Genomic DNA, 4,944 nt, shown 5'->3' with positions numbered 1-4,944 from the left:
TAGTAATTAAAGAACTGTGCACAGTCTGGGCCCAGGTTCAGTCGAACCTGAAAAAAGCTCAGGAGATTCAAATAGAATTCAACATTTCTAGAATCCTTGATGTGAGAAAGGTCCGGAATTCGTTGCAATATTTGGATCACTGGAAGGGTTATGGTCCTGAGTAGAGGTCTTGGGTACCAGCTAGCAAGATGTATGATAAGAGGTGGGTAAAAATGTTTCATTTAGCTCACCCAGAGAAACCAACTCCAGTGATGATGGGTCTGGTGGCCCCTCGAAGAAGGGGGGGTACTGTCGCGGGGAGCTGGCGGAGCGAAGATGCGGTCAGCGTCCTCGTCTAAATGGGGACAAGGGGACAGTGAGAACCCGGCCGCGCATGCCTCCTCAGCGTGGCTGGCGTCCTCAGTCCCCTAGACAATGAGCAGCAGAGGATCTGAGCACCGATATTAATGAATCTGCGCTCAGCTGTGTTATGAGCAATCAGAGTCATGTGGCGCTGGCCACGTCACGTGACTCACCTGTAGGGGTTATTTAAACAGGCAGCCTGCTGGCCACAGGTTTCCTTTGATTGGTCTTGCTACCCTCACCAGCATTGTGTATATCGTGTACTCTGTGTGTTTTGACCTCGACACTGTTTGACCTCGACCTTGTGACCTCCTTGGATTTGACGTGACCTCTTGGCTTCTGACTCCGTTTTGTGTTTTGACCTCGTTATTGTATTTCTCCCTGTGTACCTGCGTTACCTCCTGGCTTTGACTTTAGCTTGTTTGACTCTGTTACGGTATTCCTCTTACCTTCTTAGGCCCCTGCACGTATCTAAGCGAGGGACTGCTGCCAAGTTGCACGCCGTCGGTTAGGACGGGCCGTGCAAGTAGGCAGGGACAGAGGTGGGATGGAGTTTAGGGCAGCACTTATCCCTCCCCTTTGTCGTGACATCAGGAACCTTAACAGGACACAAGGACCTTGACACTGAGGGATCTGTGAAGGGGCTGAGCCACTTGTATATGTGCAGGAGGGCTAGGATTGGTCAGTGAGGTGAGAAAAAATATGCGCCATAAGGAAGTGGCAGCGGTAAAAATAATACGCGCCATAAGAAAGTGGCAGCGGGGAAAATAGACAAACTGTAAAAGTTTGGGAATACTCCTGACGAACTCGAGAATATAGCATGTCATATCCTGAATGTGTTTGTGGAGTTAATGTTTAGTGTCCATGAGAAGGTTTGGGGATTAGTGAAGGTTGTTTAAGGGGGATAACCGAAACACCTCATAGGGTTAAAAGATATTAACCCAGTAGCTCTAAACCTTCAGGTAATTAGACTGAATGTTCATAATCAGGTGGAGGAACCCCCGGGCCAGTCAATGTAAGAGCGAGAAAGAGAGGCTGGACGAGATCCTATAGATTGCCCTTGGTGCCACCTCAAACCGTACAAGAGAGAGTAGGAAAGCTGGATATATAGTGAATTAAATAATTAAACTGAGGCTTGAAGTGATGGCTATGAAATGTCTTCCTTTTGTTTACTATAGATTGTAAACAAGAAGAATTGGAGTAGAGATTGATTATTTCTTTCCCAATTTCTAATACTTTTTAAGGGGAATGTGCAACATGTGAAGAAAAAAAAGAGAGAGCTGTATTTTTTTATATGTGTACCCAACTAATAAGTAATTTTAATGATGATGTTTGTATATAGTTTGGGATATCCCTTATACTGTATATATCAGTAAGTCCACGTGGCATTGTATTCATTTTGTTTTTCTTGTTATATGCATTTTTAAGGTTTTGTCTTGAATGATTTGATTTGTATCTGTTTTACATTTCTGTTTGTAGGAGAGAAGATAAGAAGAATGTCCATTATTAGCCAGAAATTGTGTTTTTTTTTAATTTTTTTTATTTAGCATCTTTATTACTATACAAAACGAGTACACAAAAAGAAAATTCATCCTTATTATAAATGATCACCATTTTTTTACCCCATTACCCCACCCTGCGATGCGTCCACCCCCCCTCGAAAGAAATAGGGAGAAGAGGAGAGAGAAGAGAAAAAAAAAAAGAAATTGTGTTTTTAATATGTTACTTTCTCCCTGAATATCTGTGTGTGAATGGATTGAGTTACAGGAAAGCTGGGTACTTGTAAGAAGGGAGACAGTGGAGGTAAGTAGCTGTGAGTGGAGTGACCTCATGACTGAAAAGGGATAATGGAATGTGTAGCTGAAGTGTTGTCCTCATAAATTGATTGTTTGAGTGTGTGAAGTTTGTAGACAAGGCCAAATGTGAATGGTTGATAAGTCACTGAGTGTTTAGAGAGAGTTAATAATCACGTGTGTTTTATGTGCTTTCATATAATGTGTATGGAGCTCCAAGAAAACCTTTTGTTTGTTGTTAGTTAAAGGAAATTGTGTGTGTTAATGTATTGGAAATGTTTATTTGTGTCTTTCTCCAGAGGATGTTTCTATGTCTGTTCTACGTTGAATGCTGTGTCGGTTCCTTGTTATGTCTGTGTGGAACTGAGTTCTGACCTTGTGTGTTTCAAATAGATTTGGGGTAGTACTCAGTGGTTCTGCACCCTGTAACCATAGGATCTACATTTGTTCATGAACAGTTTGGGCTGCAGCTGAATCTGTTAAAAAGCTGCAACTGCTCCATGCGGTGTCTGAAATTTTACCGAACCAGACACCTGGCTACAGCTAGCCCAGACACCTTTCCAAGGTTAGATTATTCAGATATGAGGTTTCACTTCTCTTACCCTCCAATCTAGTTAAGTGTTGCAATATTCTGAATCCAACCACCTTGCTGCTCGTGTAGTTGGGAAAGGGGGGAGGGCATGGAGAAAGCGGAGAACAAGTTGACATCCAGTCTCTAATTTTCCAATTAGTCAGTGAGGAATGCCCAGGTAACATGACACAAAAATATGATTGTATTAATAGGTATGAAAACATTCCTGGTGTACCACTAAATAATCCTTCTGCTGAGTATTTTATAGATGGCTCGAGATTATGGGACAAAGACCAAGGAAGATTTGTCACCGGGTATGCCGTAGTCCAAACTGGTGAGGCAATGCTACAGAAACCACTCCCTTCTAGTTGCTTGACACAAGATGTGGAGCTGAAGGAAATCACTGCAACGTGTAATCTGGGTAAGGGAAAAGAGGTGAACATCCATATGGAGTTGAGGTACGCATTTGGTGTAGCACATGACTTTGGAGACATTTGGCGGAGCTGCAGTTTCTTGAGCTCTGTAGGTAAACCTAGAATTCTGAGGTTGTACGACAGTTATTGGACTGATATTACATAAAAGGGCAGCCGTGGTGAAGGTGTCAGCATACACCAAAGAGCAGACCCGCTGAAACTCTGATGAATATATTGTCAGATCAGGCGGCCAGAAAGGCAACATTACTCCCCTTGATGGTGGCTGCCCCATCGGCCATGCCTGCAGTAGAAGTAGAACTGCTATGGACCCTCCAGAACCAGACATCCCCTCATAAGTATGAATGGATGGAGGGAGGTGCCAGACAAGGAGAAGGAGGGTCCTGTCTGCCCTGTTGTTTGTTTTTCATGATGTCCGCCTTGTCCCAGTCAGTGGTCCATAACGTCATACTTTCAGTTACAGAACTAGTTTGCCCCAGGGTTTCAGAATGTGGATGAAGAAAAAATTGCACAGGGATGCCTTACATGTTCAAGGCATAACCCTGGTAAGCCTACCTGAGTACCCAGGAAGAGCATCACAAGACCAGATTACCTGTTTCAGAGATTGCAGGTGGACTACATACAGCTACCTGAGATCCAAATAGTCCTAAAGAGAGCCACTCTTTGGAACCAGGATACTGGGTGGTCCTGAGGAGACCTGCGGTACGCCAGACCTGCAGGGCAATGCGATTGTGAGGTCACGGTCAATGGCAAGCGAGGGTCACTCACAGTTATATATGGACACCCTGGGCAGGCATACAGCAGTGAAGGAGAGGCTGGCACAAAAGTCCTCTGGGGCACGCTCGGTATTTAGGGACCAGGCCTGGTGTTGGATGAGGTGCCCTGGATGTTGCAGGTGTTTTATGTGCCTGGGGCAAGGTCCCTTTAAGGTTCGTGACGCCAGTGCCAAGTAACGGTGGCACACCGTTTGCTGATAGCAGGAATAACTGAGGAACCACGTGATGATAAAACAGAACTTGAATTTTACTTGATCTTAAGTAGTCATCATACATGGACATAGATGGAAGCGCAGTTCCTTTGAAGACAGTTGGTTTTAGTACAAAAATGCAGGCAATATGTAGCAAGGTGATCTCAGAGGGTTAAACACAGGACTTGCAGTACAGGCGGCTTGCACTCTATTCCTGACTGATCCTGGAACGTGGAAACTATTCCCCAAGGCCCAATGCCCTAGCTCTGGCGTATATCCTTGGGTCTGTAATAATCAAGTACCTCCTCTGCTGTCTTTAGTACCTCTTGCTTTCCCAGACTTGCCTCTGCCTCTCTCAGTTTCCTCAGGCTGGTTAACCGTGGTGTTTCTGCTTCTGCAAATATGGACTCAGGAGGGGAACCTTCTCCTTGGATCTGGAACCCGGTTACAGGGACTGCAATACCCTCTCCTAGTCTGCAAGCTCCAGGCCTGCTCTGCTTTCACAGGCTCATGGCCTGGACTTAACTCAGACATGGTCTGATCTCCAACACAGTCTAAATCCTCCTCCTCCTCTCCCTGACTGGGCCTTATATAACCTAGGGCTCCCTAGCTCCCTCTAGTGACTCAGAGCTGGAATGACACCCCTAGCTGGCCTGCACACGCACATTTCACAGTAACAGGGAAGTACATAGCATTACATTACATTATATTTTATGAAGATGACTTACACCAACCTCCCCAAAAATAAGGGGAAACGACAGCACACAAGTGACCCTTCTGTAGTGACGGGCATTACAGCTCCCGTACACTACAGACCCCCCAATTTGATGAACCCTTCCA

Source organism: Bufo bufo, chromosome 1 (genome assembly GCF_905171765.1).
Source record: "Bufo bufo chromosome 1, aBufBuf1.1, whole genome shotgun sequence".
Lineage (NCBI taxonomy): Eukaryota > Metazoa > Chordata > Amphibia > Anura > Bufonidae > Bufo > Bufo bufo.
This window is presented reverse-complemented; position numbering follows the sequence as displayed.